We start from the raw sequence: 23,870 nt of genomic DNA, 5'->3' as shown, positions 1-23,870 counted from the left end.
CCCACCTTTAATCCAACACTCGGGAGGCAGAGGCAGAGGCAGGCAGATCCCTGTGAGTTCGAGGCCAGCCTGGTCTACAAAGTGAATCCAGGACAGCCAAGCTACACAGAGAAACCCTGTCTCAAAAAACAAAACAAACAAACAAATAAACAAAATCCAAACAGTGTGTGATTTATTCAGAGGTAGTCAGCACCTATTTAGTTGTAGTTACTATTACTATTTTGATGTGCTGGGCCCAGTGCTTTAGAGTCCAATAAGATGTTTAGGCAGTGGCAAGAGGGCCATGAAGAGATAGAGAGACAAATGCTGTGATTCTTTCTACCTGGATGGAGGCTTTGGGCACAGGACTGTAGTCCCTGCTCCTGAAAAGCCGAAGCAGAAGGCTCAAAAGCTTAAGGCCTGTGTGGGCCATAGAGCGAGTTAAGGACTGGCCTGGACAACTTAGTGAGACCCTATCTTAAAAGTGAAAGGACACTGAGGTTGTAGCTTAACTGTAGAGTGCTTGCACCCATGTGGTTTAATCCCCTTCACAACAAAAAGCAAAGGAAGAAATCAAGTCATGGGCAATTGAGAAGAAGCTGAGCTACAGAGTCTGGCCTTTATCAGCTTTTGTATGTCCCAGCGCTTGACAGCAGGCGCTTGACAGCAGTGAGCTGTGGCAGCGGGCGCGCAGGCTTGCAGATAGACTGTTCCAGTCCTTGTTCACTGCCTCGGGGACCCTTAGTTCAGTGAGTGTCAATACCAGCCAGTGTTACAGATTTTGGCTTAGGGTGTCTGAGAATGTTGGTTTTAATGAACTGAGTTTTCTGGAGCTCTTCCAGCAGTCAGAGCCTGTAGTTTCTCTTTTCTGACCCCTTACACTCTCTTATCCCTTCTCACCTTCTGCCCCTTCTTGCCTTCTCTCTACTTAAAAAAAAAAAAGTTTATTTTTTTTATGCATGTGAGTGTTTGCTTGCATGTATGTCTGTGCACCATGTGTGTGTTCAGTGCCCCTGGAGGCCAGGAGAGGGCATCAGATTCCTTGGGATTGGATCAAGTGAGAGCTGAGAACAAAACCCAGTCCTCTGGAAGAGTAGCCAGTGTTCTTAACCATCTCTCCAGTCCCCTTCTCTCCTCCTCTTGTTTCTCTCACTCTTCTTTTCTTGCTCTGTCCACTCTTGAGCTGCCCAGCTGCTTCTTCCGCCGTCAGGCAGCCAGGTGCCATGCTGTTTTTGCGGGACTGCTCAGCTGTCACTGCCATTGCCTTTCCACCCCTCTGTGGTTGCTGCCGCTCTGCTGTGTCTGTTGCTCTTCTTTGTGTTGCCAGCTCAGCTGCGTTAACAAAAGGTGGCAAGAAAAGACCACTTACGAGAAGACATTTATTGGCTCTAATTGGACAGAAGAGTGTCTCCTAGCCTGCCTGCTTATATAGCTAAAGGGGATGCTGCCTCAATCATGCAAATGAAAGTATGTGTGCTCATGAATCATGGCATTGTCTCTTTTGTACCAGTCACAGCAGAGTCCCTCTGCAAGCTCATCAGGATAAATGCTCCTTGTCTAGCTGAATAGACCTGGTTATAAGATATCACATCCACTGAGGGTTGTGATGGCAAGAAGTCTGGTGCACACTCTTTGAAATGGTTGTGGCTAGGCGTGTGCCTTCAGGAGCTGGTGATTGTCTCTCTGTTTACTTGAGTGAACAGAATTTCTGCTCACAGCCAGAGAAGGAAGGAAAATGCAAGCACACCTCACATGCAGATGAAGGTTTGTTCGTGCTCATCACATGTATTCCGTTTGCTAGGTCACTAGAGTAAGTGCTCCCTTTCTGGTCTAGTGAGTAAGTGGTCGCAGAGTTCAGCAAAGGTTATAAGAACAAAAGGTCTGTTATAGGCTATTTGAAATAGTCAAAGGTAGCTGAGGTTGCCCGTCAGGAACCCAGGCAATTAGCTGTGATTGTTGCATAGTTTCTTCATGTCATCCATGGAGCATTTAAAATGGTCAGTGCTGGCTGGCCGTTTGACTGAGACCCCCTTTACTTAAGGTGGCTGGGAGTCCCGCAACTCAGTTTTGGAGTCAGGTTGCCCCATTACCCAGTGGCTTGGCTTACTTACAAAAAAATAAAAATAAACATCAAAAGTAATGTTTGAAGACTTACCAATATAATTATTAGCACTGACATGAATTTTTGTAAAGATTTATTTACTTATTATATAAACAGTATTCTCCCTGCATGTGTGCCTTCATGCCAGAAGAGGCCGCCAGATCTCATCATAGATGGCTATGAGCCACCGTGTGATTGCTGGGAATTGAACTCAGGACTTTTGGAAGAGCAGCCAGTGCTCTGAGCCATCTCTCCAGCCTCACTGACATCAATTTTAACAGATGTCAGCAGTATGAGTAATGGTAAGATTCCTTTTCCTGTGGGACAGGCATTCCTTAGCCACAAGGTGGCAGTGTTACCAAATTATTCCAACCATTAGCGCTCCAGCTCTGGGCAGCCTAGTCAGGCTCCACCTGGAGCCTTGTGTGACCTTGCCTCTGTTGAGATTGAGAATTACAGCTCACTGTGGCCTATCTCATGAGCTTTAAAGTGAAGTTCTTGCAATCTTAGTCCTCTTGCCCAGTACGCAGATGTATCTTTGAAGTTTTTTGCTGATCTCTGGCTGCTTTTTTAGCCTTTCTTCCCATAATATCACTTGAGTAAGAGGAGTAATATCACTCCTCCCCTTCTTTCTGAGCTGGCTGCTGTCCTGAACTCAGCACAAACCATGAGTTTGGCTGACTTCCTCTGGTGTTTCTTCAATGCCTGGCAGTGTTTTCCTCTTGTTCAAATCTGAGGGTGGTGGTGGCGTACTTCTTTAATCCCAGCACTTGGGTGGCAGAGGCAGGCAGATCTTTGTGAGTTCAAGGTCAGCCTGGTCTACAAAGCAAGTCCAGGACAGCCAGGCCTACCTTGCCTCGAAAAACAAAACAAAACAACAAAACAAAACCCCAAATAAATCTAAGAGTATATAGTCTCCTCTCTCATTTATTCCCCTCAGCTTCTCAGCTGACCAGAGGAGGCAGCCTTTGAGAGTCTCTCATGGTTCCTTCCACCAGTGCCACCACGAAAGGAGCCTGGACCTGGGAACTAGGCTTACTTAGGTTCTACCCCAGAGCGGACACTTCCCTAATGGTACAGGATAAGGCGTAAGTGTTGGCTCAGGCCGACCAGGCATGGAGTCCTGGCCCTAACGCTGCGCATTGAAAAAGCCCCGGACATTCTTTGTTCGTTTAACAACTGTGAAGTTCTGATCCAGTGGTCTAGTGTGTGAGTACAAACAACATGTGTCAGTTCTCTTTGGGGTCTTGGGGGAAGACAGACAACAAACAAGTGAACAGTGTCTCAGTGGCCATGGGCAGAGAGCTGTCCAGACTGTGGGACCAAGGGGGCTTTGCAAGTGGAGGGCATAGACCAGGCAGAGACCTGACGGGTAAGAAGGAAGCAGCCCAAGAAAGATAGGGGGGGAGGTTTGAGAATAGCATGTGGTCTGGAGAGGAAAGAGGAACAGAGAGGAGGCTGTTGTGTTGGAACTGCAGGTGAGAACAGTGGCTGAGACATGGACACAGGAAGTTGGGGGAAGTGACTTTAGCTTTTTTCTTTGTTAAACTGGGCTAGTAACTGAATCCATCTAGATGGGACAGCTATGAAATAGATAAGGAAGTATTTTGCAACAGTTTTCAGTCTCTGTCCTCAGTGAGGGGGATTATTTTATTTTACGCCTTAATTGTACATGAATATAAGCAGACCAGAGGTTACACAAAACAAAATGACTCTATGATATAATAATCAGTGGTTTTCTACTTGTTTTAAGTCTTGTTTGCTTCCTTTTTGAAATGCTGGGTTAACCTAAAGTGATGCCATGGATTTCAACCCATTGAGATAAGTAAGGTGTACAAAACTCTTACCACTACAGCAGGCATATGGTACAGCTCTGAGGGCGCTGATAAGCTATCTCTTAACTGCGTTTGCAGCTTTCCCATTATCTGATCCTTGATAGATCACACAGGAAATGTGGCCTGCCCCATCATGGTAGGTGGCAAACACGAAGAGCCCGTGAGCCAGCTTGTTGGTATCTCATATGGTTGGTCTTCTTATGCCATCTGATAGGGCAGAGCCTGTGTTGGCTCCTCCTTGGCTCCTACAGCCTGTTAATGGAGTCTTTCTTTGAGGTCTGTGTTTCTTCTCACCCAGGGAAAGGGGGAGGGGGTGAAGACAGTAGGCGAGAGGTGTGGCTCAGCAATACAGACTGTCTTTTAAAAGGCCGATTGTTTACCCGTTATAAAGCAGGGTGTGGAATCTTGGGTTTACTGGAGGAGACAGGAGTCTGTGTGAGAGGCCTGGACAGGGAGCAGAGGGATGAGATCTTGAGAATCACTCTGTTGGTTGCCTAGAACACTCAGTACTTTAACCCACAGGCCAAGTTGTTTTACTGTGTCCTCTTTGCAGAGGCAAAACTCAAAACTCTGGAAGGATTTGTTTGGGAGGAGCATTTTAAAAGACTGGCTATTCTCAGAAGAGTTTCCCCTGACGGAACTGTTCATGAAGAACTAACTGTTCATGATAGGAAAAACTAGAATTATCTGAATAGCAGTAGAGAAGGTCAGGAGCCAAGTATAGTCCCGCAGGGGACTAGCTCTCTCTGGCAGTGGGAGTGAACTATAGCTGCATGTGTCCATGGGGCAAGAAAGCAGGAAGTACACATGCTGTGTGCTTCAGGTGACATGAACAAGCAGATCCAAACAGTATGCTGTTTAGGCATGTGTGCGTTTGTAATAGTGCTCGGAGGACAGGAAAGAAATAATTAATCCTGAAATCAAAATGGTGGGACAGGGCCCAGAAATTTGGGCAACATTCTGCCTCTTTAACCATTTGTTCTAAGTTACAGGTATTCTTTTTATTTTAGTCTCTAAGTGGTACATGCTGCATACACAGAGAGAGACACATACATATACAGACAGCTGGGGTGAAAAGAGACAGACAGGCAGGCAGACGGACAGACAGAGACTTGCTTTTTATGGGTATGAGCATATGTTTCTTAGTTAATAGATAAGAAAAACTGGCCCTTTCCTAAATGAATTAAAATATTTCCCCACACTTTAGAATGGCTCAATCCTCATTCTAGCTTGGTTTTGTTTTTGCTCCCCCCCATCCCCCCCCCACAGTGTGGCTAAAAGTGAAAGTGTTGAGTTTCAACATTCTAGATTTTGGACATTATCAGGCTTCTGTTTGTGCATAACTCTTCTTCTCTGAGGCAGGGGAGTGACCAGGCCAGATTATTTTCTCTCCTGTAGATAAGGGAGCCCTGTGCTATTCTGGAAGGTACCCCAAGATGATGCCAGCCCTGACAGAATAAAGCACTGTGGCAGATCCTCCAGCCATTGGAAGCAGCCTGGGTGCCCGAGTCCGTTGGAGCCTCTCCAGCACAGACTGGCACAAGGCTCTCAACCCTTCCGCTGTGATGTCCTCGGCAGCCCTTCTACTGCAGCGGAGCCAAGGGACAAGAGTTACCTGAACGGTGGCCAGCAAGAGAGTGTTTTGCCAGACAAGTCTCAGCCAGAACACTTCCGGCATGCCATGGTCGTCTAAGATGAGAAATACTGTTGGCTTTTACAGCCATCGGACCAGAGGAAGCCACCGAATTGTGGAGACTCAGTTTCTCTGAATGACAAGTGTGGAGTCAGAAAGCTGGCTTGCCCACCTGAGAAGGTCTCTCTATCATATGAGACCATAGAACCTCAAGTTGGATGATGTTGCCCCCAAAGACCAGTTCTGGAAACAGTGAAGAGGAAAGAAGAGCGGTGGATCTGAGGTAGGGAGAATTGAGCAGGCAGTGACCAGCTGGCTAAGGGAAACCAACCGTTGGTTGAACAACTAGCTAGAGGAACTAGTTGTTGAGGAGAGGCTGAGGAATGGCAGAAAAAGAAACTCTTGGAAACTCAGGCATATGCGGTACAAGCTGAAGGTCTTAAAGCCCAGGAGAACTTTATTTTCTGTCTGTCTGTCTCTGTCCTGCTGTCTGACTCCTTGCTCGTTGTCACCCATCTTTCTTTCTCTCTTCCTGCTTGTTACCCATCTTTTTTATCTTTCTTCTTGCTTGCTGTTACCCGTCTTTCTACCTTCTCTCTTGCTGTTCCTCATCTATCTGTCTTTGTTGCCATTCCGTCTCACTCTAGCCTGTTCTCTCATGTCTGTTACTTGCTTGCCGTTTTCCTTAAGCCAACCCCAGTATTTTATTAAAATGAAGTTCAATTTTTTCATTACAGATTACATCATGATTTTTTTTCATCTTTTACAATCAATAGGGCATTCAAAAATCGACAAAGAGAACAGTCTAACAAGGAAATACAAACAGTTCTGTATAACCTACAATAAAGCAGGCAGCAAATATCAATCAATATCCAAGCAATGGTCAGCATAACCCGATTATCATTTCTTAAACAATACTTGGGAAAGTTTAATTATAAATTTTCCTGGGCTAACGCCATTGTGTTTACAAGATTGTCATAACAACATAGTTTGAGCTAAATGTTCTCTAACTAAAAAAACAAAACAAAACCAAAAATAACTTATTCCCAGTCCCAAACCAATAGGTGTGCTGCATCCAAATCTAGGCTAACTGGCAAGGGGTCCTCTATTGTAAGATATCTGTAAAGCATAACGTTCCCAGCCCACCTTCTATTGCTCTCAAAGCAGATTTTAAAACTTTTCTATAGGTAGCAATATCTACCCAGGTACTGTTATGTCAAGGTCTTAACTTTCTTTCATGCAGCTTCTGCTTAGGTGCTCACAGTCATAGCAGAAAACTCTCTCGTTGTCTCAAGCCTTTGGCCAGATGCCCTCTTTCAACATTCTCTGTGGGGAAAAGTTTTCCCTGTATGATTTTCATTAGGGCTCAGAAATAAAGAAAAAAGGCAGTTTTCAGAGAAAAAGGCAGATTTTTAGACAAAATTACACCTGGACCATACATAATATTTAAGGGCAGTGGTGATCAGTCAGAGATTTTTGGAACTTTGTCAAGCAAAGCTTCAATAGCTGTTGTGAGTGTCTAGAGACCATGCTGGACAGTCGGAGGTCTCTGGAACTTTGTCAACCAAAGCCTCTACAACTTATCCTCATGTCTGTGACAGAATGGAAATAAAATAAAATGTCAGACTTTATTAGTAAATAACTCTTAACCTGAACTGTTCAGCAGAATTGTTTACATCTCTGGGGCAGGGTTGGGCATTTGTCAGTCAGATGTGCAATTACTTCGTCAGATAACCAGATAGCACCAGGAGGCTTATGGTGGGCAGTGAACAGACTCTTAACTACTGTGCCCTCTTCCCACCCCCTTTCTCAGAAGCAACTAGACCATTATCAGTGTTAATGAGACCCTGTCTGAAAAAGAAAGAAAACTACCACCACCATCTAAAAACAAACAAACCGCTGAAGTTCCTGGGGTTCATGCTTCTGGTGGCTTCCTCTAAGCATTGACTCTAAGTATTCAATTATTCAATTCTTTCTTGATCCATTAAGAAAGTAAATTATCGCTGGGCTTGATGGCACATGCCTTTAATCCCAGCCCCCAGGAAGCAGAGACAGGTAGATTTCTGAGTTTGAGGCCAGCCTGGTCTATAGAGTGAGTTCCAGGACAACCAGGCCTACACAGAGAAACCCTGTCTCAAAAGAGGGGGGAAAAAAAGGAAAGAAGAGAAGTATCAACTCCTTTTCCTTGTTCCTCATTCCTTGCACTCCTAGTTTTTATATATCTGCCTTTGGAACCCTAGGTGTCTTTAAACCTAGCCATTTTGTTTTGTTTTCTTAATAATTTATTTATTTTTATGTACATTGGTGACTTGACTGCACGTATGTCTGTGTGAGGGTGTTGGATCCCCTGGAACAAGAGTTACAGACAGTTGTGAGCTGCCGTGTGGGTGCTGGGAATTGAACCCAGGTCCTCTAGAAGAGCAGGCAGTGCTCTTAACTGCTGAGCCAACTCTCCAGCCCTTGTTTTTGTTTTAATACAAATCAGGTGGAAATATGAGTATGTTCTATTATTTCTTCTGCTTTTTACCGTATCCTTACATCCCTCACTGTCTTTTAAACTTGTATCTTTCTTTCCTTCACATTGCCAGTGTATTTTCTTACATGGTCTTATGTTGTTTTTGTAGCACCAGGCATTGAAACTGGGGCCTTAAGAATTCTTGGCAAGTGCTCTACCACTGAGCTATATGTATCTCTAGCCAGGTTGGGTAATCTTTCAGGTTTTGTCTCAATGTTGGTTCTAAGTTGAAAAATCACCGAACAGCACTCGCCTTATTTTGGCATGTTAATATTTGCTGATGCTCAAGCAGAGTGCAGTGTTGTGGCTTCTTTCCCACCTTCATAGTGAATTATCACCACACTGTGTAGAGAGTGCTTGTGATATTCAAGCCCAGTCATTCTCGTTTCCTAGGTCCTGGCAATTCCTTTGAATCGTACTGCGTTTTAGTCTGAGTAACATCTAAACCACTTTTTAAAAAAAAAATCAGCTTTTACTTTTCTCATGGTGTTGTGGAGGCCTCTCTTCACTGTGTTTGAAAGAATGCTATGTCTTTCCTCCTTGCCTGTGAAGTGATCCACACATGTGGTTTTAGTTTGGCAGTTTGCTACATGGCATCACCTTCCATTTGCAGAAAACCCTTTCCTACTGCTTCAGGCTGGACAGCTGATGCTGCAGGCATGCTATATAGCTCTCAACCAGAAGCTTCTTTTCACAACTTCCCTAGGTCAGACTGTGCCTTCTAAATTCTGTATCTTTTCTTTCTTGCTTCCTCTCTTGATTAGGTGAAGCAATTACAAAATAATTTCTCAGAGTGTGTGGAAGGTAAATTCTGAAACCTCTGTTTTGTTGTTGCTTTGGTTGATTTAGTCTAACTGAATTTATTTCCCTTCAAAACATTAAAACATTGGCCTGTTGATTTCAAGCCATCTGTGTCACGGTTAAGCTATCTGATGCCAGGGCTGAAGAGACATCTCAGACGGTCAAGGCTAGGCTCATAACCAAAAAGACAACGTAGCTGGTGCCAGCCGGAGTCTCATTGATTTGAAGGTACCTTGGGGTGGGTTGTTTTTATTTTGTTTCCTTCGTTGGGTAGAAATTTCTATTGTTTTGAGTAATCTTAGGCCATTCAGTTGAAGCCTTTGGGCATTCTCCTGCTCTGTACACACTTTGTTCTCCCTGCTTCTTTGATTTCTTTTCACCCATTTCTTTTTGCTTGACACCCCTACCCCATGTTAGACTCAAACTTAGGTTCTTGTGTGTGCTATTAATGAACAGACTTCTAAGACAGAGCTTTCCAGTTGTCTTACCTTCTCCATGTCTTTTCTTACTGTACTTTGATACATTGTCTACACTGTGTCTTTCAGGTGTAGTGTAGGTATTAATTTGCCATTGATACTTTAAATGCTCTTTCCTCTGGTTCTCCGGTTTCGTTCTCATAGTATCCTGCTCCTGCTTTAGAAAAGTTAAATTGTGTTGGGTTTCTCTGACACACTAATTAGAGTTGTTGTTTTTAAATTATCTCCTGACCCTGAAACTATTTCATTCCTCTGGGATCTGGTTCCCTTGTTTATCTTGGTCATTCTTCTTCAGGCTTCTGTTTTCCCTCAGTGTCTGGTGATGCACAGTAGTTCATTCATACTTTAAAATGAAGCATTGGGTGTGTATTCATGAGAGCTGATGTTTCAGCTGCCAGCACAAGGAGTTGATCTCTTTCTACAGTAGGCCTGTGCCCTGAGTGAGAAGCCACTCTATAGTTGGGAGAGGGGCTTATTGGCTGCCAGACTGGGCTTGACTCTTGCAGTCCAATTGATACTGTCAGCTCATGCTCCCAAATGAAGAATAATATGAGCTCTAGACCCGATCTGGCCTACAAAGCCCTAAGCGTTTACCAGCTGGGTCTTTATAGATGTTTGTCAACTTCTGCTCTAGTCCATGGGTTTAATATTTTGGAGGCCAGCCCTCCTATTTCCACCTGGCATTAGATGCTTCCCCTGGGATATGACAACCATGGAGCCAATTAGTGCGCCTGTTCTGCAGGCGGCCCTCAAGCTGATCTTGGTGTTCAGCTTCGTTTCCCTTCCTGTCCTCAGTAGCTGTTCTTCAGAACCTAGCTTCCCTCCTGGACGCCCTGGACAGGTCTGATGAAGCTCTCCATGTAGCCTGCTGCTGATGCCCGTGTGGCAGCTGCCTCCTGTGCTGTCTTGTACGTCCGCGCTCCACTTCACTTTTAAGATGTGAACTGGTCCCATTCCTCCTGACTCCCACTCTTGTCCTTGCCATCATTTTACCGCCATTGCAGTGGACTGCTTTACTTTTTAAAGACAGTGTCTCACTATGTAGCCCCGGCTGGCTTGCAACTCACAGAGATCCGCCTGCCTCTTCCTCCTCAGTGCTGGGATTAAAGGTGCGCACCACCACCCCTGGCCTAAGTGGTGGGTTTTTTTGTTTTGTTAAATAGAAGGCTTTAATACAGAAAGAAGGGCAGGGCCTGGAAAGCACTTAAATAAAGATGAGTGTCAGGAGCCAGCAACAGGGGGTGCAGGGACTCTGGAGTGGGATGATACAGACTGAGTTCTGAGCCTTTTTGATCCTTCACCATTGGCCAAGCCTGTCCTCCTGTCCCACTCCAGCCCCCAAGAAGTCCCCGGCACTGGAGAACTTAAGGCTGTTAATAAAACCAACCTGGATGTGTCATGGAGAAGGTCAAGCTGCTGGACGCCCTCTCCACACTGCCAAAGCCGCACACAGGCGTTGTGATGGCCACGTGGTCTGTATTGAGTAGGGCTGCCACGGATGATACCCAGAAGGGCTGTTTCCGGTTTGGCTCCTTATGCAGCCCATGAGCTTCATGCTGGAAGGCAAGTGACCACGTCTTAGGCTCCACAAGACCACAGAGGTGTCATTGCACGTGACACCATATGCTCCTTGATGGATACAGTCAGTGGAATACTGGTGGCCATAGAAGACAAGCTGGGAGTCCTCTGGGATTTTGCGCATGCGCGTGCGCACACACAGCCCCATCCCGACCCCCAGGTGTCACACAGTACTCTCTGCTCAGGACATGCAATGCAGCCACAGCATCCGGGTGCACAAAAATGTCTCCACAAAGGAGTTTTCTGCTACATCTCACAGAGTGTTCCTGGGAAGTGCCGTAGAGCTTGTGGGTACCTCTTTGGAAGGCTAGTCCTGACACAGCACCCTGGTGTCCCATGAAGGTGTATAGGTGCTGGCAAATTAGAATGAGCTTGCTACAGTTGCCAGAGGCGAGGTGCTTGCCATCAGAGGGAATGCCCGTGCAGAGGATGTGGGTGCTGTGGCCTGCAGGCCAGCCCTGGGTCCCCTTTTCAGTTTGAGGAATCACACGCAGCTCCCGCCCACCCTCTACACTCCACTCTTGGCGTACTTTTAAACAACTGTTTTTATTTGGGGTTCCTTAAATCTCTTTCTCCCTTTTCTACCCCAGTCACTTTCAACACCCCAACACCAGGTAGGGGAGAAAGAAGGTTAGTGGGGAGAGGGGACATAGTTTTCCTTAGCTGCTTCCTGCTGTTTAGGGCTGTCAGTTCCTTGAAGCAAGTCCAAAACTTCTTTTAAGGCTATCTCTGACTTCTTCTCATCATCCTGCCACAATAGTAACCAGGAGCAGTGGGGTGGGGGTGTGGGGGAAGCACCAGCAGCCTTCTTCTTTCTGGGAGCCCCCAGTTTCTTGCCCAGTCTGGCTCTTATCCTCTTGGCAAAGACCACACCCACCACACAAGGCACTTCCCAGCTGACAAACATCACTTGCCCTCTCGGTAGGCAGTTAGCAGCTGTGGACAAACTGGAGCAGCCCCCCCCCCCCCCGAATCCCACACTTGGGATTAAAACAAAAGCATGTTTACGTATAAACCAAGGCTTCCACAATACTCCACATAATGGTGCAGCCTTTGATGGTGATGAAGATGGCGAAGTCCTCAGGAGTGGTAACTGAACATGTGATGGAGAGCTGGTGGCCCTGCAAAACTCGAATGTCAGTGGGAGCTGGGACTTAGATCTCCTTTGCCACTGATTTCTCCAGCCTGCCTCTCTGCTCGAGCAAGCACCACACCACCTGATCCTCCTCAAATGCACTAGTTCTAGCCGTCTCTTTCTCTTGCTTCCAGAGCTATTCAAGGTAGAGTTTGGCCAAGTGTTGCTTCCTCCAGCTCCTCCTCCTCCTCCTCTTCTGTTTTTCAACAGAGGCAAGCTCTCGCTCTCAGAATCGCTGGAAATCTCTTCATTTATTTTGCCACCACCCTTAGACTTGCCTCTGTCCCCAGCACAGTCAACCTTTCACCACCGCTTGCCAGCCCCAGGCTGGGTTTGGCCTGGTGGCCAGCTTGCCTGCTTGTGCTTACATGAGCTGCCATGGTGGTTGACATGCTGCTCATCAAAGTGCTGCTGTGGCTGCGGGAGAACTCATATGGCTGCTAAAGCCCAGCTGCCGTGATGGGCTTTTTTAATGACTGAGAGTCACCATTACAAAGGAGTTGAGTGTCTCCCATATATGTCTACATTTGATGGCTGAGGGCCCTGTAGATATCTGTAGCATAGCACACAGAAGGCCACCTCATTGAGAGCACAGCAGAGAGAATCAAGACCCTAGCATCTCCCTAATTCCCACGCGCAGATTTCCAGGTGCTCCCGTGCGGTGGGTATAGATGAACATTAGACACGACCAGATCCACGGACACCCACCTTTGTAAGAACTGCATCCCTTTGAGCTAGCATTTCTACTTCCTGATAGTTGGCTTAGATACATGCTCATTTGTATGCGTAAGGGGGTGGAAAGCATTCATTGCAGCATCGTTTGTGATAAAAACAAAACAAGAACAACCTAAATGACCCTGTGAGGTCAGTAAAGCATGCTGTGTGCATGTCATGGGCCCTGGAGAATCAGATGACCACTTGTACTTAAAGAGAACTGAATATGTGTATGCTCATATTAGTATAAAATCAAAAAAGGAAAGGCTGGGATGAGGAATGAGATGAATATCAGTATTGAAAGAACTGGGGTACACTGGGTGTGCTGGCTCAAGCCTTTGATCCCAGCACTTGGAAAGTGAGTGGGTCTCTGTGAGTTTGAGGCAAGCCTGGTTAACAATTCCAGGCCAGCTTAGGATACATAGTGAGGCCCTGTCAATCAATCAATCATTCATTAAAGGAAGAAGAAAAGGAGTGGGGCTAGATTTGTGAGTTCTTCGAGACTAGTCATGCGATGCTTAAACACACAGAGAGTTTTTTTTTTTAGGTTGCTAACTCTTCAAGTGAGACAAAGGAACAAATTAAAAAAAGAAAAAAAAGCCTGTCTGAGGTTCAGTTGCTTCCTTTGCAGCATGCCTTTGACTCTGGTCAGATGGAACCTATCAGTTGACCACCAAGTATTGCATAGCCCCAAACCATGTGTGCTCCAGCTGTGATGACCCACATCTACCTCTAGGGCATTGGTTCTCAACCTTTTTAATGCTGTGGTTCCTCAAGTTGTGGTGACCCCAACCATCGTTGCTACTTCATAACTGTAATTTTGCTGCTGTTATGAACTGCAATGTAAATCTGTAATATGCAGGATATCTGATGAGACCCCTGTGAAAGGGTCGTTCACCCAAAAGGGTTTCAACCTACATTTTGAGAACTGCTGCTCTAGGATATACATCAGTGAGTGCTAAATTAAGTGAGGTGGCTGCAGAGTAGGCAGTCCTCGAGAGCCGATGGGCTGGAGTGTGTGCAGGAGATTCCTGGTCTGGGGACAGGTATATGCAGTCTCTTCCCAGATGGTCTGTGTTTAATGATGTGGAGGGCTGGGGTAGACAGAGTAGAAATGCCCCCCCCCCCCAACTGGCGTGTCGCCCCCCCCCCCCCGCACCCCCCTCCCTCCTGTTTTTCTGAGACGAGGTTTCTTTGTTTAACAGCCCTGTCTGTCCTGGAACTCACTTTGTGCAATACTGCTTTATTAACAGACCTAACTGGAAATGAGTTCTACAGGGGTGGTGGCACTGCATAGAGAGGACAGGTTTTTCTCCTGCTCTTTGCCAGTGCTTTCAGAGCTTCTGACCTGAGTGTGCCAGGGCCTTCTAGCCTGAGAGGGACAGTGGAAGACAGTAAGCAGAATGATTGCAAGACGGGGAGATGGGAAGGTCCCGATACCCAACTCAGATTCTTGACCCCGAATCTGTGTCCCTTCTTCTGATCGTTGGACTCATGTCTCTCCACCAACCATCTTGACAGCAAAGGCCTCTCTCCTCAGTACTCTCTTTAAAGATGCTGGAGGGACTGTTGCATTCAGAACACTCTAGGAATGAGTAGGTCTGGGGTGCTGAGAGGTATCCACCACAGGAAGAACCGTGGTCTCTCTCTCTGCCTTCCTCAGATGGGACAAGGTCCCAATACCCTGTGAATTGGTCTATCCATTTGCCACTGGGTAAAGGCTGATTACCCACAACCAGTCCCACCACGTGGCTCCTCACAACTCGGATGGTGGCCGGTTCTGTTTCCAGTCCTCATGTCTGAGTAAGTAACAACATAGGATTCCCAGCTCCTCTCCTGGGGAGTTATCCTGTGCCTTGGCCTTCTTTCCCATATCAGGGCTCAGGGGTGCTACGTTGAGACCCTGTACCCACAGTCCCCTGAATGAACCAAGCAAATCCTTTGAATAGGAAACCTAAAGGAAGTGCTGTATTTTGGAGTGTTCGGCCCTTGTGATCTGGTGTACTCAGCACCAAAAATAGTTTCTTCCTACGTGTGTGTGGGGGGTGGGGGTGGGGGAGCAGGTGGGCTCTCGGCCCTAAGGTCAGGGCTGTCATTCAGCAGTTTTTTTTAGTCTCACTGGGGATCAGCTCTCTGAAAGTGGAGCTTTTCAGAGTGAGCTGTTTGCCTCTTGGCGCTATTTCCTTTCCCCCAAGACTACCACCCCAGGTGGCCACATTCACAGCTGCTGCTTGTGCCTGGGGACCAGGAGGCCTAGGGGTTTTGTTACCAGGTGTTGTCACATGCTCCTTTCTGGACTTAAGACACAGAGGAGTTGGCTACAGGCTTGCTGATGGTTGGTTCTGTTAAAGTCAGTGACAATCTCCCCTCTGTATCCAGCAGCACCCCAGTGCTGTTTGTTTGTTTGTTTTTTGTTTTTCAAAACAGAGTTTCTCTGTCTGGCTGCCCTGGACTCTCTCTGTAGACCAGGCTGGCCTCACAGCAGTCTGCCTGCCTCTGCCTCCCAATGAGTGATGAGTTGGCTCCCCTGTGCTTTCACAGAGGCAGCATCTGGACCCACCCTCAGCCAAGTTGACTCTTCACGTGCTGGTCTCTTCAGGCCTCCAATGAATACTTCCAGCAGCCCACAGTATGGGACAGTGACAACCCACCCGAGCCTGTGACCAACAGCTAGCCTCCACTCCACCCTCTGACCATACAGCCAGGGGACATCTACAGAAGAGGAATGTTAACGCAGACCCAGCAGGTGGGGCAGCCTGTAGGCTTCCTAGAGGAGCCCAGTGACCCAATGTCTTGCTGGGCCTGCTGGCTTGTGCATTCCGTCACCTGGCTTGCTCTGGAAGGCTCTTAAAGCTGGAGCCACACACTCCACTCACGATCTGCTCTTGCTTCTCTCTTCCCCAAGGGCCACATCTGGGTGAAATTAGTGGAAACTGGCTCATCAGAATGAAGGGAAAGCAAAAGCCACAGACAGAGCTATTGAAATGACCTCATCCTGCTGAAGTCCAGGCCTTGCCTGGGGAGGCAGCTTTGTTTGAACATGTGTATAGGAAGGAGAGCAGACTGTCTGTGGTTTGTGTTTTCATGTTCATGTGCTGCAGCATTTTCCTGGGGATTTGGCTAAGCTAGCCTTGGCAGTGAGTGGCAGCAGCTGCTCTTAACTTTCTTCTGGAGAGCCCTGCCTCTCACCTCTGAGAGCAGTTGGGTTTCTGTATCCAGCTTGGAGACGAGGTGGCTTGATTTACCGGAGAAGGCATTGCAGGAGATCCACCAGGTCTTAGCAGTCAAGGTGGAGCCATCCTAGCCAGAGCCTCAACAACCTGCTCATGAGAGCCACAGAGAAAAGGACTGTGTGGGCTGCTGTCCAGCTGGGGTGCATCAGTGTGACCATCTCACTGCGAGAACATTTCTGTGGATAATGAGCTGCTGCCAGAGCCCGAGGGCTGGAAACACAACCACTTGGCTCTTCTGCTAAACTTCTCTACCCCAAGTCTCCCTCCTCATGAGCTCACACTAGTGGGGGGAGGGGCATGGTGTCACAAATGTTAAGTCGCGGCTGTGAACAGTGAGAGGTAGAGCCGGTCCTTTCCAGTTTTACGCTGCATACTCCAGGGCCTGTTCTCCAGCCACAGCTGGCTTCAGTCTGTGTATCATCCTCTAGCAGGGAGGGGAGTGGGGTTTGCATGTGCCACTTCCCAGGAAACATCATGGTGAGAGGCATAGTGGTGGTCTCTCCACACTTTGACCGATACCAACCACCCTCTGGTTGCAGTCTGGTCACATTGGCACCTCATACTTGATGGTTTTAGTGACAGCTGTCTTTGTGTCTAGGGGTAGGGTTGGGACTGCTCAGAGGTAGAAAAAACACTTCATTAGCAGTCCCAGGATATTTTTCATTAAGGTAGGTAAAATATCCAAGTGAGAATTCCAGAAGAAAAATCAGAGTTCATTCAAGACAGCTTCCCAGGACTGAAGATGACTTCTGAGATTAAAGCCCCCTGTACCCTCAAAAAAAAAAAAAAAAAAAGGGAAAGCCTATCAGTTAGCTATCTTAGTGGATGAAAATAAACTCAGTGCAGTACCCACTGTGTGATTAGCACATTGGGAACAGGCAGAAACAAGTTGCGTGACAGAACAGAATCAAAATGACCTTGGACTCCTCAACAGTAGCTTTATGATTCCAGGTTACTGCTTTTCATCTTTGAATTCCTTTGGTTTTAACACACACATACACACACACACACACACACACACACACACACCCCTTATTTTCTTACTTACTTTTCTTACATCCTGACCTCAGTTTTCCCTCCCTCCTCTCCTCCCAGTTCATTCTTCCCAGCTCCCCTCTGCCCTCCCCATCTCCTCCTCCTCCATCTTTATTCAGATAAGTGCAGGCTTTCCATGGGTATCAACCAACTATGGCACATCACGTTGCAGTAAGACTACAACTTTCATAATAGCCAAGCTGCTATAACCATAGTTGAGCAAATGTCCTTGTAGTATGGTGGAGTGTCCTTTGGGTATATGCCCAGGAGTAGTATAGATGGGTTTTGAGATAGATCAATTCCCAGTTTTCCGAGAAACCACCATATTGATTTGCTAATGTCTGTACAATTTTGCATTCCCACCAGTAATGGAAGAGTGTTCCCCTTGCTCCATATCCTTGCCAGAACAAGATGCCACTTGTATTTTCTATCTTAGCCTTTTTGACAGGTGTAAAGTGGAATCACAGAGTTATCTTGATTTTCATTTCCTTGACAGCTAAGGATGTTGAACATTTCTTTAAGTGCTTCTCATCCATTTGAGATTCCTCTGTGGAAAGTTCTCTGTTTAAGCTGGGCAAGGTGGCATATGCTTATAATCCCAGTGTTCAAGGAGGCAGAAGCAGGAGGATCTCTGTGAGTTCAAGGCCAGCTTGGTCTACAAAGTGAGTTCAGGACAGCCAAGGAGAAACCCTGTCTCGAAACCACCAAGAGAGCAAGAGAAAATTTTATTTAGATATGTACACCATTTTAAAAGTGGACCATTTAGTTTGTTGATGTGTGGTTTCTTTATGGATTTTGGAAATTTGTCCTCTCTCAGATGTGAGGTTAGTGAAGATTTTTTTTTTCCCATTCTGTAGGCTGCCGTTTTGTCCTATTGGTGGTATCCTTTCCCATACAGAAGCCTTTTAGTTTCATGAGGTCCCATGTATAAATTGATGTTATACCTGCACTATTGATGTTCTGTTCAGGAAGTTTTCTCCTGTGCCAGTATATTTGGTTTTATGTTGAAGTCTTTGATCTACTTGTACTTGAGTATTGTGCATGATGATAGATATGGATCTATTTGCATTCTTCTGTATGCTGACATCCAGTTAGACCAGCACCATTTGTTGAAGATGCTTTCTTTTTTCCCATTGTATAATTTTGGCTCTTTCAAAAATCAAGTGTCTGTAGGTGTGTGGGTTTATTTCTGGGTCTTCAATTCGATTCCATTGATCAACTGTCCATTTTTATGTCAATACCATGCAGTTTTTTATTGCTTTCGCTCTGTAGTAAAGCTTGAAATCAGAGATGGTGATACCTCTAGAAATTCTTCTGTTGTACAGGATTGTTTTTAGCTATCCTGGGTTTTGGTTGGTTTGTTTGTTTGTCCATATGAAGTTGAGAATTATTCTTTCAAGGTCTGGAAAGAATTGAGTTGGAATTTTGATGGGAATTGTGTTGAATCAGTAGATTGCTTTTGGTAAATGGCCATTTTTCTATGTTATTCCTGCCGATCCATGAATCTTTGTATCTTCTGATATCTTCTCCAATTTTTCATCAAAGACTTGAAGTTCTTGTCATACCTGTTTTTCACTTCCTTAGTTAGTGTTATACCAAGATACTTTATATTCTTTGTGGCTATTGTGAAGGATGTTGTTTCCCTGATTTCTTTCTCAGCCCTTTTATCCTATGTATATAGGAAGGCTACTGATTTTTTTAAAAAAATAGTTAATCTAGTACCCAGCCACTTCCTAAAGGTGTTTTTCACCTGTAGAAGTTCCCTAGTAGAATTTTTGGGGTCATTTATGTCTACTATTATATCATCTGAAAATAGCAATATTTTTTACTTCTTTCCAATTTGTATCCTCTTGATCTCCTTTAGTTGTGTCACTGCTCTAGCTAGAACTTCAAGTACTATGTTGAATAGATGTGGAGACAGTGGACAGCCTTGTCTTGTCTTTGATTTTAATGGAATTGCTTTAAGTTTCTCTCTATTTAATTTGCTGTTGGCTATTGTCTTGATGTATATTGCCTTTATTATGGTTAGGTCTGTCTCTTGTATCCCTGATCTCTCCAAGGCTTTTATCATAAAGGGGTGTTGGATTTTGTCAAAGGCTTTTGCAACATCTTATGAGATGATCATCATGTGTTTTCTTTTCTTTCAGTTTGTTTATGTGGTGGATTACATTGACAGATTTTCATATTTTGACCCATCCCTGCATCTCAGGGATGTAGCTTACTTGATTTGATTTGTGAGTATTTTATTGAGAATTTTTACATCAATGTTCATGAGTAAAATTGGTCTGTAATTCTCTTCCTTTGTTGAGTCTTTGGGTGGTTTGGGTACCAGGGTGACTGTGGCCTCATAAAAATGAATTTGGCAATATTCCTTCTCTTTCTATTTTGTGGAATGATTTGAGGAGCATTGGTATTAGCTCTTCTTTGAAAATCTGGTAGAATTCTGAGCTAAAACCATCTGGCCCTGGACTATTATGGGGGCGTTGGGGGGCTTTTAATGACTGCTTCTATTTCCTTAGGAGTTATGGGTCTATTTAAATAATTTATCTGATTTAACTTTGGTAAGTGTTATCTATCAAGAAATTTGTCCATTCGTTTAGCTGTTCCAATTTTATGGAGTATAGGTTTTTGAAGTATGACCTAATGATTTTTATTTTTAAATTTCTTTGGTGTCTGTTATGCCCCCTTTTCCTTTCCTTTCTGGTTTTGTTAATTTGGATATTCTCTCTCTGTCTTTTAATTAGTTTATATAAGGGTTTGTCTATCTTGTTATTTCAGTTTTCTTATATCTGTTGAGGTTTGCTTTGTGACAGAGTACATGATCAATTTTGAAGAAGGTTCTGTGAGGTTTTGAAAAGAAGTATATTCTTTTGTGTTTGGGTGAAATGTTCTGTAGATATCTGATAGATGCATTTGAGTCGTAACATCTGTTAGTTGTAATTTTTCTCTGTTTACTTTCTGTCTGGTTGGCCTGTCCTTTGATGAGAATAGGATATTGAAGTTTCCAACTATTAATATGAGGGGTTCAATGTGTGATTTAAGTTTTCATAGTGTTTCTTTTACAAATGTGGGTGCCCTTGCATTTGGGGCATAGATGTTCAGAATTGAATATCTTGAGTCATCCTGGTGGATTTTTCCTTTGATGAGTATGAAGTGTCCTTCCCTGTCTCTTGTGATTAATTTTTGCTGAAAGTCTATTTTGTTAGATGTTAGAATTGATAAACCAGCTTGTTTCTTGTGTCCATTTGCTTGGAAAATCTTTTTCCAACTCTTTACTGTGAGATAATGTCTATCTTTGATGCGCATGTGTGTTTCTTGTGTGTTTCTTCCATAATGATGGATCCTGTTTTTTCATCTATTCTGTTAGCCTGTGTCTTCTTATTAGGGAATTGAGTCCATTTAAATTGGGAGATATTAATGATCAAAGATTGTTAATTCCTGTTATTTTGATGTTGGCGTGTGTGTGTTTTGGGGGGAGTCTGGGTCTGGGTCTGTGTGTCTGTGCGTACGCACGCACTTCCCTTCTTTTGGTTTTGCTGGTGTGAAATTATTTATTTTCTATTTTTTCTTGGGTGTAGTTAACCTCCTTGGGTTGGAGTTTTCCTTCTAGTACCTTCTATAGGGCTGGATTGTGGACAGATCCTGTTTAAATTAGACTTTGTCATGGAATATCTTGTTTTCTCCATCTATGGTGATTGAAAGTTTTGCTGGGTATAGTAGTCTTGGCCGGCACCTGTAGTCTCTTTGAGCCTGTAAGATATCTGTCCAAGCCTTTCTGGCTTTCAGAGTATCTCTTGAGAAGCTGGGTATAATTCTAATAGGTCTGCCTTTATATGTTACTTGCCCTCTTTCTCTCGTAGCTTTTAATATTATTTTTTGTTCTGTACATTTAGGGTTTTTATTATTATATGGTGAGAAGACTTTCTTTTTTGGTCCAATCTATGTGGTTTGTGTAAACTTTTTTTAAAAATTTATTTACCTTTATTTTATGTGCATTGGTGTTTTGCCTACATGTGTGTCTGTGTGAGAGTGTCAGATCTTGGAGTTACAGACAGTTGTGAACTGCCATGTGGGTGCTGGGATTTGAACCTGGGTCCTCTGGAAGAGCAGTCAGTGTTCTTAACCCCAGAGCCATCTCTCCAGCCCCCATGCAAGCTTCTTGTATGTTTATAGACACCTCTTTCTTTAGGTTAGGAAAAATTTCTCCTGTGATTTTGTTGAAAATATTTTCTGGGCCTTTGAGCTGGGAATCTTCTTCTTTTCCTGTTACTTTAGGTTTGATTTTTTTTTTTCATGGTGTCCCAGATATCCTAGATGTTTTGTATCAGGAACTCTGTAGAGTTAATATTTTTTTCTGACTGGTGTATCAATTTCTTCTAGTATCTTCTACATCTGAGATTCTCTCTATCATCTTTTGTAGTCTGTTGGTGATGCTTGCCTCTGTAGTTCTTTTCTTGTTCACTTACCTAGATTTCCCATCTCCAAGATTCCATCAGTGTGTGTGTGTGTGTGTGTGTGTGTGTGTGTGTTTGTGCTGCTTCTATTTCTATTTTCAGGTCTTGAACAGTTTTATTCATTTCCCTGTTTGTATTTTCCTTGATTTCTTTAAGGGATGCATTCATTTTATTTTTAAGGGGTGCTATATCATCTTTAACTTGGATTTAAGGTCATTTTCTTGTGCTTCTGCTGTTGGAATATCCAGGGCTTGTAGTAGGATAGCTTGGCTCTGGCCGCTGTTGATTGTATTCTTATGCTAGCCTCTAGTTATCTGGGGTTCTTAGTACTGCCCTGGCCTCTGGTAAAGCAGGAATTTCCTGTGTGAGTTATGGGCCAGCTAGAATATGGATCCCCAGGGATGGGATGCTGTTGGGGGCTTTTGGCAGTGTCTTTCCTGGGGTCCCTAGTATTGGTATGGCCTCTGGCAAAGCAGAAGTTCTGTCAGAGTTGTGGGCAGGATCTTTAAAAACTTTTTAAGGTTTAAATTTTTAAAGAAAAAAAATGTTTATGTGTGTGCATCTGTGTCTGCGTGTGTCTGTATCTGTTCATGTGAATGCAGGTACTGGTAGGTCAGAAGCATCAGATCCCCTGAGTTAGAGTTGCGGGTAGTTATAAGCTGCCCAACATGGATGCTGGGATTCAAACTCTGGTCTCCTACAAGAGCAGGATATGAGCCAGCCACTGAGCCAGCTCCCCAAGTTTTACTTTATTATTATTATCACTGCTTATGTATTTTCTGTGTAGGAGGGCTTCAGGTATGCCACAGCATACATGTACAGGTGACAGGGCAGTTTTCTGAAGTCCAGTCTCTCCTCTACCATGTGCCTTCTGGGGATGAAACTCAGAGCATCAGATTTGGCAGCAAACACGCTTGCCCTCTGAGACATCTCTGTTTCCTTCTATGCTAGAATTTTTTTTTTTTTTAGCTAACTTCTGAAGTGTGACAATAGAATAAAGACATTTTGAGATGTTCCAAGTTGCAGATTTATCTCCTTGCACCATCGCTGTGGAAGCAACTTGAGTTTGTGCTTTTGCCCAGTTGTTCTCCTGTGTGGTCCCTGGGCCAGCAGCATCAGGCCACCTGGGAACTTGTTAGGTACACAAATTCTATGGCTCTACCGGAGGCCTCACAAGTCAGGTGGCTGTGCTGCACATGGAAACTTTGTCAGGTTTTTTTGTTTTTTTTGGCTGATAAATGTTCCTTGTTTACATTTAACATGCTGATGAAGATACCCAGCTTTATATATAGCAAAAAGAAACATAAGCTAAGATTACCAATTTACACATTAGATGTTTTTATACTCTTAACAATAGTAACAGGAGGCATTTTAATCCTTTTATCTGGGAAGCTGTTCAAAATATAGTTTCTCTTCCCGTCTAATAGAAATCAGCTTTAAAAACATTGAGTTGAGTTAGCGGTCTAACTCAATGATAGAGTTCTTGTCTGGCGTACATGAGAGTCTGGGTTCACACTCCAACACAGCAGAACAACAACAAGAAGAATAACTACCAGATGTGGTTTCACACGCCTGTAATCCCAACACTTGGAAGCCAGAGGCAAGGGGGTTGCTGCAAGGTGGAGGCCAGGCTGGCCTTTATTGCCAGAGACACATAGCAAGATTGTTTTCTCAGGATGATGATGGTGGTGGTAGTGGTAGTATTTTGATGTTGTATATGGCCCCTGGCTCCATCTATTTTTCAAAACAGGGATATTTTAATGGTAAGTGCAATTTTGGTGTTAAAAGTTGTTTTGGACTTGGAGTGCTAGTACACACCTTTAATACTAGCCAGAGGCAGGTGGATCTCAGAGTCTAGGGCTAGCTTGGTCTACAAAGTGGGTTCCAGACCATCTAGAGCTATATAGTGAGACACTGTGTCAAGGGGGGAAAGTTGTATTAACCTATGTTAATTAGACAAAATAATAGGCTTCTTTAGGATATTCTCATGCATGTATATAATGTGTTATCTTAGTTAGGGTTAATGTTGTGATAAAAACACCATAACCAAAAACAAATTGGGGAGGAAAGGCTTTATTTGGCTTACACTTCCACAGCACTGTTCATCATCGAAGGAAGTCAGGACAGGAACTCAAACAGGGCAGGAACCTGGAGGCAGGAGCTGATGGAGAGGCCAGGAAGGGGGGGAGCTGCTTACTGGCTCACTCCCTGTTACTTACTTAGCCTGCCTTCTTACAGAACCCAGAACTACCAGCCCAGGGGTGGCATTAAGAAAATGCCCCGCGGCTGGTTCTTATGGAATCATTTTCTCGATTGAGGTTTCCCCCTTCAGATAACTCTAGCATGTGTCAAGTTGACATAAACCATCCAGCACACATATG

At 44.6% G+C, this 23,870-nt stretch overlaps 1 protein-coding gene, 1 long non-coding RNA gene and 1 pseudogene across 3 annotated transcripts in view; 2 read left to right on the top strand and 1 right to left on the bottom strand.

Moving 5' to 3' along the window:
- Nucleotides 1–23,870, top strand: part of DCPS (decapping enzyme, scavenger) — a 50,516-nt gene that overhangs the window by 5,838 nt on the left and 20,808 nt on the right. The gene's annotated exons all lie outside the window — the stretch shown is intronic.
- On the top strand, nt 1,019–17,755 carry LOC311598506. The gene is made up of 4 exons (XR_014779551.1): nt 1,019–2,382; nt 5,314–5,831; nt 14,431–14,570; nt 15,309–17,755. It is a non-coding gene; the product is annotated as an uncharacterized lncRNA (long non-coding RNA).
- LOC311597507 (U3 small nucleolar RNA-interacting protein 2-like) lies at nt 10,562–12,794 on the bottom strand (annotated as a pseudogene). The gene is made up of 4 exons: nt 12,762–12,794; nt 11,927–12,470; nt 11,653–11,666; nt 10,562–11,477 (listed from the first exon to the last, which is right to left on the bottom strand). The product of its transcript is annotated as a U3 small nucleolar RNA-interacting protein 2-like (transcript).

This window comes from Acomys minous (assembly GCF_964271855.1).
Source record: "Acomys minous genome assembly, chromosome: 5".
Lineage (NCBI taxonomy): Eukaryota > Metazoa > Chordata > Mammalia > Rodentia > Muridae > Acomys > Acomys minous.
The sequence above is the reverse complement of the archived record's forward strand: the minus strand, read 5'-3'. Positions and strand labels throughout refer to the sequence as shown.